The sequence below is a fragment of the Phocoena sinus genome, chromosome 6, assembly GCF_008692025.1.
Source record: "Phocoena sinus isolate mPhoSin1 chromosome 6, mPhoSin1.pri, whole genome shotgun sequence".
Lineage (NCBI taxonomy): Eukaryota > Metazoa > Chordata > Mammalia > Artiodactyla > Phocoenidae > Phocoena > Phocoena sinus.
In genome coordinates this window covers 98,800,915-98,813,183 of record NC_045768.1, presented here as the reverse complement: position 1 = coordinate 98,813,183, position 12,269 = coordinate 98,800,915, and positions in this window count along the sequence as shown.

The following is a 12,269-nucleotide window of genomic DNA, read 5'->3' as shown; positions in this document are numbered from 1 at the left end:
CATGGCACAAACATAAAAATGATAATTGGGCTTCCCTGGTGGCGCAGTGGTTGGGAGTCCGCCTGCCGATGCAGGGGATGAGGGTTCGCGCCCCGGTGTGGGAGGATCCCGCATGCCGTGGAGCGGCTGGGCCCGTGGGCTATGGCTGCTGGGCCTGTGCGTCCGGAGCCTGTGCTCCGCGACGGGAGAGGCCGCAACGGTGAGAGGCCCGCGTACCGCAAAAAAAAAAAAAAAAAAAAAAAAAAAAAATGATAATTATCATGGTTGGTAACATTGATTGCTACTTGCACCATGCCAGACAATTTATATTTACCATTATACACAATCTTCTAAACCACTCTCTGATGTAGATACTACTCAAGAGTGGCTATAAAGTCTAAACATACTGTTAATGTTATTTTATCATGGATCTTAATATACTCTCCATAAATGACCTATTATATATTTGCCTATGTTTACAGGCTTGGGGTCACCCTGCATTATTATGCCAATTTTACAGATGAGGAAACTGAGACTCACAGATGTCACTGTAATAGGAGAGCAGAAATTCAAACTCAGCTCTTTGTAACTCCAAAAGCCATGCCCTGTGCCATGTAAACCCATCACGTGCAGGTGAGTCCCCTTACCTCCATCCCAGAATGTGGCCCCACTATGCACTCAAGAGACCTCAGGGAAACCCCATCTAGAATTTATATTGATGGAGAGAATCCAATGGAAGTGAGGACGTTTTAGAACTAGAGGAACTTAGAAATTGAAAGAACCTTAATTAGATCTAAACACAGTGGTTCTTAACCATTTGTGAGGTCTTTAAGAATCTGATGAAAGTTATTGACCCCCTTGCCAAGAAACACACATATATCCATACACTATTGCCTACACTCTGGTGGTTCTTGGAGCCCCAGAAGCCCAGCCTGGGGCCTTGTCCAGCACCTCCTCGTGGTGTTTTTTCCCCATGCATACACACATCCTGTGTCTAGCATTATAAGCAGTCAGGCTTGATTAACCCAAGCTAGTGCTTCCTGTCTGGCCCAAATCCCTCCTTGTGCAAACATGGAAATAGGCCCAGAGAAGTGGTCTGCCCAACATCACAGTCAATGGGACTAGCAGAGCAGGGCTAGAGCCAGGGTGGACCATTCCTTTAGGACCACTTAGGCTGGAAGTGTCCTGGGCCCAGTCAGCGCACCTGGGTTCAGGGCTAAACAGTCCTGCCTTGGTGGATGTCAGTCGGCCACTCACAGAGTGTCCCATGGTCCCACGTTGGTCTTCTGAAGAGCTTGGAGGACCACTGGGCTCTCTCAAGGTCTCCTCACTGCCATGTACTGCCGCCTCACTACCAGCCCAGTCTAATCAAATTTAAGGGTTTCAATATGGAGCTTCCAGTCCAAAAGATTGCAGGGAAAGAGCTCAGAGGGGCTCCTTTATGGAAGAATGAGGCAGCCATTCAGGAGAGAAACCGAGTCCCTGGGATGATGGGCACCCACTTCTTTTTAAAGAAGAGAATCACCTCAGTTTTCCTCAACTGAGGCTATTCAGCTGGAAACCGTATGCTTTTGCTCTGAGGCATCTTCCTTGATGCAGAGAATAGGGGCCTACCCAGCCCAAACCTCGAGCACCTCTGTCCTAGAATTCATTTTCTTGGATCCTTGGTGGTTTTGCAATAGGGAAAAACAAATCTGACTCCATATTAAATCTGTTCTATTGCCTGTGCTTAGTCATGCTGGCTCTGCACCTTTTGTAAAAGAATGTTGCCTACAGTCTGAAATATACAGGATAACCTATTCTCAGGGCTCTGACCTTTAAGACTCCATTCATATAGAAATAAAAAGTTTCAGGACAGAGAATAACATTTGTTTTATTGGAGGTTTACAGGAACATTGTGACCTACCTGACATACGTGGACAGCTGCAAGAACACAGGATTCCTACACCAAGGAGTGTGCAACAACTAACAACACCTCTCCCTCACCTTGCCTTTAAAAGTCGTTTGCTGCAACCCTTCGAGGAGTTCGGGGATTTGGGGGCACAAGCCACCCATCTCCTTGCAGAGCCCTGCAATAAACCTTTCTCGGTTCCAAATGCTGATGTTTCAGTTTGTTTGGCTTCACTTGTGCATCAGGGACATGAACTTGTGTTTAGTAACAGTTTTCCTTATCCACCTCCATATCCCAGCATGTGGCTCAATGCCCTGTACACAGCAGATACTCAGCAGACACTTCTGCCACTGGAAGGGACCCTGCAATCCAGATCAGGAAGGCAGACATCATCCTTCCTCCCCTCTGCTTCTTCCTCCTCCTCTTTGCCTCCCCTGGAAGGTTGCAGCTACTCAGGCTGCTGTGGGCTCATTATAGTGGCTCAAGGAACATGCAATGTCAGCCATAAACATTAACAGCCCTTGCTATGAACCCCCCTCTGTGCTGCAGCTTCGGTCCAAGTTTACACAGTAAACAGTGCAGTTTTTATTTGATCAAGGGGGTGCTCTTCACAGGAGCTAATAGCCTGCTCTGGCCCTGGAGCTTCTCTTGCTGTTTGGTGAGACCAGCCACATGGCCAGGAAGGCCCCACTGCTGGGAGGAGCCAGGCCACCTCCTGCTGGCCAGAGGCCAGGCCCATGGGGACAGTGCACCAGGAGGCTCACGGTGAGGCTGGAGCCGCCTGTCCCAGAGAAAAGGGAACAGGGGACAGCCCTCCTGGGAAGTGGCCCCCTCAACAGCTCCTTCGGGGCAGCCAGTTACCAACACTCATCAGCTCTTGGCTGCTGAACCCAGTTTTTAAAGTATGAATTGAAATGGGACACTGGTTTCTCTTTCTGTTTTAATGGGGAAACGGGAGATAAACACTAATGGAGATGTTTTAACTTCTTGCTTTCGTTTATTTTTCAAAGCTGGTTTCAGAGATTCTACAGCTGTGTGTCACCCAGGCACATTTCTGCAAAGAGCCATGGGGACCATCCTCACTGGAGTGTGGACTGTCGCAAAGGCTCATCACCACCACGCAGCCCAGCTGAGACTCTGTCAAAGGTGCTGCATCAGGGTTGTGGGGTTAGATTTGCACAGCCCAATGCTTGGGCCCAGCTGGCTCTTGAGAGAAGGAGGTTTAACATACAGCTGCTGACTGATTGCTGTCTTTGACTGGAAAATGGAAGGAAGTGGGGATGTGCGGTCTCAGCCTTTAGAGCTGGACAAGAAGAAAACAATGTATGGTGGGGTTTCTTAAGTGACCTGGCTAGAGCAAAAGAGGAAGATGGAGAAGTTTCTAGAACTGCCTCCTTAGATGAATGGGAGTGTTTTTCTTACTCCTTTTGACTTGGATTTGATTCTCTCTGCTGGTTTCTCCTGCCAGCCTCTTCCTTTCCCAGCCTTCCCTGCAGGCATTGCTGTGAGTGAGGTGTCTGCAATGAGACTGGTTGTTACTTTCCCACTCTGAGAATCTTAGGGTGAGTTCTGGGCACCCACTGGCCACCAATCCATGACCTTCCCCTACCACCCAGCCGCTGCCTTGGGTCTCTGCCCAGAATGGCAGCTCTTTGCTGGGGCTGGCCAGTCTTCCCTGGACCCCAGCTGGCTTGTCTGGGGCCTGGTCGCCAGGCCTAGGTCCATTCCTGTGTCTGGCATCCTGCTCTGAAATAGCTCCTTTGCTCAAACTGCATGCCTCCATCAGCCTGATTTCCAGTGTCACCAGCTGACGCACCCTCCTCCAAGCATCACTTGAATACTGACAGTTACCTGAGCTACTTCTGAACCCAACAGGTGTATTAGATACCATGTCCTGGCCTGCCTGACTCCTGCTCAGGACATCAGCTTTCAAAGCAAGGAGGGTGCCCTCAGCACTGATTCAAAGTTCTTTTCTAGGCCTCCACCTTCTGCCAGGCCTGCCTCATATCTGAGCTGGTCCCACCTGCAGTATCTCTCTCCCCTGCCTCCTTGGAGAGAAGGAAGTGACTTGCTGAGCAGGCCTTGTATGGAGTCCTGCTCTGATAGGAAAGCACAAATCTGTCACTGTCAAAGAGCTACTGTCATAGTCATTGGACAGTAGGAGGCAGTGAAATGAGGTAGAAGGTGGCTAGACAGCCCTGAGGCCCAATCCTTCTTCTTACACTGATTAGTCTCCTTGCTTGAGCCTCATTAAATGGGCTTAATGAGAACATGTACCTCACTTTCAATCAACAAATATTTGAGTCCATACTATGAGCCAGGCCCCATTCCACCTACTGGGGATCCATGTTAAACAACGCACATGGCCCTGCGTCTCCAAGCTTAGTAAATCCTAGTGTTGACCTGAGGAGTACATGTAATGAAGAATGTAACGTAACGCAGTGGACACCTGTTGTTTATCATTTGCGTGGCTCATTTCCTCCCTTTATCTAGGCAATATTACCCTCTACATCCTCTAAGATATCAGTTCCCCCCCACTCTCACTATTATGTCCCTTAAAGTTGCCAATCTTAGTCCCCCAACCCTTTGGTAGCAGACTGGGGCAGGAGACCCAGTCTTTGCAAGTCACTTGGCCCATCCTTTTGGCCCCATGATTGGTCCAGGATAAAGTATGTGATCCATGTGAGACCAACCAGAGTCCTTCCCTGAGCATTTCTATTCTGAAGCTGGGACTCAGAGTCTGCCCTCTTTTCCCTTTGATTTGTCAGCTCCAAGACCAGGGAGTCTAGAACTAACAGTTCTGCCCCTCCACGCAAAGGAGCCTGAGGGAATGGGCTCCAACCTTGACGGAGGAGAAAAGACAGGCACAGAGCCAGAAGGCCCGTTGCTGTTCTTCAGCCCTGGGCCCACCAACCCTGGGGGCTGCAATCCCTCCTGGATTTCAAGGTTTGGTTGGAGTCCATGAATTTCCTTTTTTATGTCTAAGCTACTTTGAGTTAGAAAGTATGACACTTAAAACTAGAAGGCTTCTGATAAATACAAAAGCTAATACAGTGGTTTCACATTATAAACATTCAAAAATGTTAGTTATTCTCCTCTAGAAAAGGAAGATGAGCAAAGGAGAAAGTGGGATGGAGAAATAGGAAAGATTTGGAAAGAGGGAGCTTTGGGGATTTCCAGGTAACAGGTTTATGTTACTCTCATTCCCTACTGTGTCTTTGGTTAAATTAGACTGAGGAACCAGGACCCCATAGACTCACTCATTTTTAATGGATCTGTAGGCAATGAATTTTTATCTATCTATCTATCTATCTATCTATCTATCTAATCTGTCATCTATACCTATGTATCATTTATATCTATCTATCATATATCTACCTATCATTTACCAAATGTTCTCTTGAGATTCTCATCCACCCCTACTGAACTAAGAGGAAGGAACTTTGTAATTCCTTAAGATTTTTCAAGAGAGTGAGGGCATGGACATTGGTCTGACTCTGGGAATTTGCTAGTAGTGACACCAATGGACCATCTCCAGGAATGGGGAGGCAGGGGTGCCGGGGCACAGGGAAAGTCCACAAGAGGGCAGTTGAAAAACTCATATGTTCCATTATAGTTTCTCTTCCCTCCCTTTTTCCTTTGTTTTTCCTTAACCTCACTCAATTCCTTTTGTTCTCTTTCTTCTCTGTTTTACTTTTTCCTTACTCTCATCCTTTTCTCCCTCTCTCCCTCTCTGCTCTCCTGCTCCTGAGAATGTGCAGAGGAATGTGTCAGACTCACCATCATTCTGAACAAACACCTGTTCTTATGACTTAACACATTGCCCCTCCCACCTGCATGGACCATTTCCATTGCAGGGCATTTTTTTAAGATTTGTTATTTATTTATTTACTTATTTATTATTTTGGGCTGCATCGGGTCTTAGTTGTGGCATGTGGGATCTTTGTTGAGGCATACAGGATCTTTCATTACAGCATGCGGGCTCTTCATTGCGGTGCATGGGCATCTCTCTAGTTGTGGCAAGCGAGTTTTCTCTTCTCTAGTGGTGGCATGCAGACTCCAGGGCACGTGGGCTCTGTAGTTGTGGCACACGGGCTCTAGCTGTGGCATGTAGGCTCAGTAGTTGTGGCATGTGGGCTTAGCTGCCCCACAGCATGTGGGATCTTAGTTCCCTGACCAGGGATCAAGCCCACGTCCCCTGCACTGTAAGGTATATTCTTTACCACTGGACCACCAGGGAAGTCCCCATTGCAGGGAATTTTAACACCAGCTTTCAGCCCCAGGGTGGCAGGTAAATCAGTTGGAGAGGTTCAGCATGTCAGGGAATAACAAGAACAGAGAACCACATATCCTCCGTCAGGAGCCTCCCACTCACATCTCCCAGGATCTACAGCCCAACCCACGCGAGGAAAAGCTGAACCCTCGCTCGAGAAAGGACAGCAGGCCTCCTCCCAGCCCTGGGCAACTTTTACTCTGCCTCTCTGGCCCACAGCCTCCTGGCCATAGCAAGAATGGATAGTAGTGAGAGAAGAATTAGCCTACAGCTCATTGGGTCATAGCCAGTGAAGAAAGCAAACACAAAGGAAGAAGTGGAGTGACTCATAATTACATGGACTTTACAGAAACAGCTTCTCATCATCTACACTGAGGGAGGGGAAAGGGAGGCATATCACCAAGTATCATGTCACTCGGCCTCTCTGAGCTTCAGTTCTTTGTCTGAAAAAAGCAGACAATAATATCCACTGCAAAGAATTAGAATTACATAAATAACCCATATGAAAGCACTTAATGCAGTGCATACAAAGACTATAAATTGAATCTGGATATGTTTCTATTGACTTAGCACACACATACACACAAACACATGACTTCTAGGTGTGCTCTGGATTCAGTTCAGATCTACTCCAGTCTCCTTTCTCAAAGGCTGGAGAAACAGGAAGCAAGCCTGCCCTGAGACAATGATCTGAGTCACCCGCACCTGAGCCCCAGTGGTCAGAGAAAGGCTTGGGTCTGTTCACAGCAGCCTAGGGGTTCAGGGTTGTGGATGGCCTGCCACACCGTCTGAAGTTTCTCCATAACAATGAGAACAACATGGTGGCTCCTGGCCACCCAGAGTTGATTGAAGAGTCCAAGCATGGTATCTTGTCTTGTTTCTGAGCATTTTATTTAAGGGAAGGTGTTCAGGCAAAAAGAAAAGGCTAAAAAAAAACTTAATTTAAAATGCAATTACACTACATCCAGAAAAGAAACAAGGTTGGTGAGGATGGAAGGTATGGTGATATAATCATTTAAAAGGCACCAAATCTAAAGCCAGATCTGAGCTCAAATCCTACAATGCCACCATAATCCAAGTGACTATAGCTGTGCCTCAGTTTCCTGCTCTGAGAAATGGGAATGATAATAACCCCTTTCCTATCTTACAAGACTGAAGTTAGGACCAAGTGAGATAACATAACTGAAGTCGCTTTGCAAAATATTATACAGCCAGTAGTAGTAGTAGTAGTAGCAGTAGTAGTAGTAAATGTGGAATGTGGACCAGATAGCTGAAAAGTCTCACAAAAGCCTGTTACCATAACCAAACCATTTTCTCATGAATATCTCAGACATAAAATGTTGGGCTTATAACCTCAGACATCTTGCCCAAAGGAAACCATTCTCATGAGAGGATTTCCTCTTACCCACCCCTATTCTGCAAATGGAGATGGAAAGCAGGGCAAGACCATCTTGTTGGCTTCCTGGATGGAGCCTGCTGAGATGGGAAGGTGGCTATACCTTTGTAAGGGTCAGGAGCCTCTGGTGATCCCTGTATATTTTACCTGAAGTGACAGCGACCTTGTTAGCCATCCTTGCATTGAGGAGCTTGATGGATTGAACTCCTAGGGAGAATGTGACAGCTGTGATCTGCCCTAAAGATGATGAATAACAATATTTTTCTTAAATGATTACCTAAAACTTTATAGGTAGCCAAAGCTGGCTTTCTCAGAGTCCCTGGAGGAGTGCTTTTATAAAGTGTCATTTAATTAATAAGGAGATTATTGATTGCTGTCATATATGGAGTACTGCACAAGGGCTAGGTAAGAAAAAGTAACTGAGGGGCTTCCCTGGTGGCGCAGTGGTTGAGAGTTCGCCTGCCGATGCAGACAGCACGGGTTCATGCCTCGGTCCGGGAAGATCCCACATGCCACAGAGCAGCTGGGCCCGTGAGCCATGGCCACTGAGCCTGTGCCTCCGGAGCCTGTGCTCTGCAACGGGAGAGGCCACAACAGTGAGAGGCCCGCGTACTGTAAAACAAAACAAAACAAAAAAAAACGTCAAAAAAACAAAAGTAACTGAGGACCATAGCCACAGAAGAGGGCAAGGATGGAGCCAGGCCTGGACCACAGCCTGGGCAAAAGCTAGTCCTCTTAGAACCTTCTAGAATGACAGTTACGGCAAAGCAGTAACCATTTACCAGGGATCTTCAGAAGTTAAACTGGTCTAGAAAATTTAATTCATCATTTTAAAATAAAAAGAGAAGAAGTGTGGTGTGATGAAAATTTTTCTTGGATTAAAAGCTAAGGAACAAGACTCTTCTGTAGCCTATGGTGCAGTCTTAAGGGAGTTGCTTAACCTCTTTGGTTAATTAAAATAACAGAATTGAGCTAAGTGATCTTAGCGTTCCAAATAAAATATTCTGCTTTATTCTGAATTGCTCAGAAAGCAATGGTATAAGGCAAACAAATCCCAATTTTTCCGTAGTTTTTTTTCTGACTGAGTCTCCCAGAGGGAGAACACAGATAAATATTGGTGTGAGTTCAACTGTACCAGTTAGAGAGAAAAGAAAAATAAAATTGAACTCAAAATAAGCATAACGAGGATATACTGACATTGACAAACACTAGGGCATATGTTCTGAAGCTTGAGAGACCATCCTTTCCTTGGGCAAATCTGTTATGGGAATCCAACCTGGGGCTCCCAATAGAAGACCTACAGTTTCCCAAATCACAGTGGCCTTAGCCATCCCCTGACCAAAGACCTTAGAGGTGATGCCAGAGAGCTGTCCTCTTGGCCCTACCAGTGAGACATTCTACAGAATGACTTCAGGGGTCTCATATTTTAAGGGGCCTCCTCATAATTAAGGAGCTTTTTCAAGTTGTTGGAAGAACTTGGCTTAAACGAAATGGGATTGGGTTTGAATCTTGGCTTTGTAATTTATTAGCTGTGAACTTGCAAGTAATACTATTGCATATCTGCCTGGATTGTTGTAAAGATTAAGGAAGATGCTGTTGTAAGAATACAGTGCCTGGAACATAGAAGGTACACCAAAATATTTGTTGCTTTTTCTTTCTCCCTCCCTACTGCCTTGCTTTCTTTAACACTGTAAAAATTAGGTTATCAATCTGGTGAATGACACAAATGCAGGAGAGAGAACAGTACACTGATAGACAGAATTGTGCTATTCATAAAGACCTCAGTCAGCAACATTGATGGTTAAAATTAACATGTTGAGTTTTAAGAGAAATTAATTTATCATCCATGTTTTGCACAAGATTTGGAAGACCTGGTATGACTAGCACTTCTCAAGGGGAAGAAACCTGAGATTTTTTTGGACCATAAGCTTAGCATGAGTCAATGGTGTGATGAAGCTGCTAAAATATTTAGTGTAACTTTCAGCCATGTGAATAGTAATATATGAATCAGGGGAATGTAGGCATCTCACTGTTTTTGGTGGCTTTTAGCCAATTCTGGATGTCACTTTTATGTAGGACATTGATTAGTTTGAATGTATCTTAAGAGGGTAACATACAGATTTCAGAATGCTGTAAGCTTTGAGAAATAGTTGTTGGGCCCCTAAATGTCAAGACTGGAGCACCATAATAGCCATGTCCATTGCTAATTCATACGGAAACTCTGGCAAAGAAGAGAAAAGCGCCTCTCTAAAAAGAGGGGCAGCCTCACACCAGGCTTCTCACCTACATTCCTCTCCACAACCGTATTCCCTTGTTCAGTGTACAACTTACACAGTGGTATGTGGCTACCTTGATAATGGCATACCTCAAATTCTTGAAGAGCTATCCCATGGAACAAGGCATAGAGGTTCTCTGTGTTTCTTGCTGAGCTAGAATCTGGACCATTAGTGGGAAAGACTTACAGAGAGATAGTGGTAGGCTTAAGCTAAGAGAGAATTTCCTAATGATGATAGTCTAATGATTGTTGTAACTTTATGGGAAGCATGAACAAATCTAAAGAAAGAGTTTATTGACTGCAAGAGAATTGGTCAGCTGTGAAGGAAAGAAAACAGATTCCCCAAATCAAGCAGTGGCACTGTCAGCCCAACTAATGGAGCAGAGGATTCTCACCCCAAAGAGCACCCCATCCCAAAGGTAGGACAGTCCTAATGGGAAGTAGATGCCAGGGGCTGACGTCAGTAGGCTTTCTGTATTCCTTACATGTATGCCAGATCAGCCCTATTGAAAGACAGTGGATCAGATTGTGATCACCAGCTGCCACCGCCATGTGCCATCCCTCTAACTTCTTTGCTCTGATTCCAAGTTCTCAGAGCATCTTTAAATTTTGACTTGGCTCCACATGGGTCAGCTTTTAAGGACAGTTTCTGGAACAGTTGATTTTTTATTGTAAATTAATAAAATTTCTGTCTGAACTTTGGATCCCCTGAAACTTGACTGCTCATGCTGATATAAGTTAATAATTTGGGATTCTGATTATAGACTTCAGTCAATCGAATCAAATTTCTTTTCAAATGGGGGTGGAATGAAACAAATGTAATATTAAAAAGGAACCACCTTTCACTGCTCAGACCTGACTCACCACATCTCAAGTGGGAAACATGTTACATCTGCTTTTTCAGGAGAATGAGGAAAATAATAATGAAGTGCATGCCGGGAAACTTGGATTTTGCCTGAAATGCCTTGTCTTCCCAAGAAGGATGCTTCTTCGACTTCTCACTCTTCTATGTCAACCTGAAAACCCCTAATAAGTCAGCAGTATGATCCTCTATCGGCCAGAGTTGAGGCGCCCTCCCTTGATTTAAACTTTCATTTCTTTCCTCCTTTCCTGTTCTTCATATTGCGTTTCAGTTCTATCTCAGGTACATGCTTATGTACTTCATCCTTCAATCAGTGCTTATCAATCAGTAAATTGAGGGTGAAAAAGGTGTTTGGCCATGCAGGTTTCCTGACTTCTGGCTTGAATGTGGCTATTCCCATCCTCCAAGAAGCAACTGAGCCCATATGGCATCCATGGGAAGATGTCCATTTCAACCCCTTGGGTAAAAACTGCAAAGAGCCAGCCAGAAGTGAGTTCCAGTAACAAATGCTAGGGGTTTATGGGTTCCTGGATACACCTGCTTCCAGGTCTATCACTGTGTTTACTTCCCAGGAGCCCATTGCCAGCAGGTGGAGGAGGAGATAAGATACATATTGGAGGAAAGTACAGGAAACCATCTTGAACTGGAAGGGGGGCTTATCATCTCCTGTAGATTCAGACTGAACAGAACCAGCCAGTGGGTACTTACAAAAGATTTATTCATGAGTAAACACCACTGTCTATACTATGAAAATGCTAAATCTGTACAGGAAAGAAAGTATTTGCCATGTGAGCTGAAATAGAGAAATGTCCTCTCTGAGTTGGTAGCAGGTAATAATCATGGTTATGGATTTGCCTGTTGAGGACTGAGGCTGTTTCAGTGACATGTGAGTCCCTGATTCTGGAGAATACAAGTGATCTTCGGACTGTGCCTTAATGGCCTGAGGCTCCAGGTCAATTTCTGACTCTTGAATTGGTGGAGGTCCCAGAAGAGGAGCCTTCCTGTACGTTCACAAAAGCAGGTGAAATTTCTAGCATGTGTCCGAGAGGTTCTCCTTGACTATTCCTACAGAAAGACCCCAAAGAGAGTTCTGGGAGGAACAATGACTGTCTAGGTAAGGGTTAATGAACTGTCCTGGAGGAGGACTCATAGAGAAAGGCAAGTGGAGCAAGGCACTTTACAGTGTCTCTCCTATTTGGAAGACCACAGCTTGGTGAGGAGGTAGATGCAGTTAGATAACTAATGATAAAAGAGAGCTTCATGCCTAACAGCATGTTCTGCCACTGCATACCTGAAAATTCTGGATTAAAAAAGTATTTTTTCAATTGTTGGTTGTCAGGAAGGTAAGCGACTTCTTCGGAGGTCAGAAGTTGACAAGACAGTGTTGGTACCGACTCAGGTTCTTGGACTCTTTAATCAGTAGAAATTGATAAGAGGCCAGACCAGGAATTCAGGCAAGGCTTTACCGGGACTCATGCTGCAGCACAAGGAAGCAAAACAGTTTCCCTTGCTCACTTCTCAAGGGACGGGGGTGGGGGCGAGCTGGTGCCTTAAATGGGGCGAAGGTAGGGGTGAAACCCATGGGTTGGACCA